Genomic DNA, 1,102 nt, shown 5'->3' with positions numbered 1-1,102 from the left:
GGTTTTTTAAATTCAAAACCAAAACCAAACCAAACCAAAAAATATCGGTTTTTTTGGTCAATTTGATTTGGTTTTCGGTTTTTCGAGTTTTTATGAACACCCCTAACTTTAACCAAGATTGGCTAAATTATGTTTGAAAATGTGCTAGCATAGAATTTAACTATGTGAACAAAAATAGATTCTTGATTATGTGTTCTTTGTTGAATATGAAGTTTAAATCCATGAACCCTTAATAATAACACATTCAGTGTATTTTTATAAGTGGGGCCCGAAAAGAATAGTGTGTAAGCAAATTTTATCCCTAACTTATGCAGGTAGAGAGGTTGTTTCCGCTAACCCTCGGCTCAAGTCAAGCATAATCGCAGCAGTAAGAAAAAGGAATATAGTAGTGAAAAAAGTCTTGGAAAATAAGCAATAACAACAGCGAGATAGTAGTTAAAGTTCTGAAATCTCTCAAGTTTATACAACTTATAGTAAATAAAAGAGTTAACTAAGCAAACAGGGCATTTGGTCTAGTGGTATGATTCTCGCTTAGGGTGCGAGAGGTCCCGAGTTCAATTCTCGGAATGCCCCTTTCCATTATTTTATTCTACACATTTTTCCTGGTTCTTATATCATCATGGGCCCCCGTTCTGGCCCAAAATAAAAATCACAGCAATTATATTTTGGGCTTTACGATTGATGTGCCCATGTCCATGCAATTATGCTGGTAAAACTAACACGGGCTAGTCACTTTAAGGAATTTTTACATTCCTATTTCATATAGGAAACTATATTACCCTCAATGTTTAAGGTTTGATTTAATTATATTTAGTATACCTTATTACCAATTCTATACCTTAATGTGTTTTAACTGTACAATTAATATACCGTATATCACTCTTTAATTAATTCTACCGTATATTCCTCCAAATCCCCACCCCCCACGTTTCTCTCTCCCAAACCCACACCCTCACTCACGTATCTCCCCACACTCACGTTTCAAACCCATTATTCTCTCTGCTAAAACCAGAGAAACATATGTAACACCCTTCCATTAACGTCCAATTTCAAGCTTTTTTTCTTCTAAAACCAGTCAAATCTTCAAAGTTCATACATACAT

The 1,102-nt window shown here is 34.8% G+C and overlaps 1 non-coding gene across 1 annotated transcript; it reads left to right on the top strand.

The window, feature by feature from the left end:
• The first annotated feature begins 501 nt into the window (after positions 1-501).
• On the top strand, positions 502-573 carry TRNAP-AGG (transfer RNA proline (anticodon AGG)). Its single transcript has one exon. It is a non-coding gene; the product is annotated as a tRNA-Pro (tRNA).
• Positions 574-1,102: the final 529 nt, after the last annotated feature.

Source organism: Nicotiana tabacum, chromosome 10 (genome assembly GCF_000715075.1).
Source record: "Nicotiana tabacum cultivar K326 chromosome 10, ASM71507v2, whole genome shotgun sequence".
Classification (NCBI taxonomy): Eukaryota; Viridiplantae; Streptophyta; class Magnoliopsida; order Solanales; family Solanaceae; genus Nicotiana; species Nicotiana tabacum.
The sequence above is the reverse complement of the archived record's forward strand: the minus strand, read 5'-3'. Positions and strand labels throughout refer to the sequence as shown.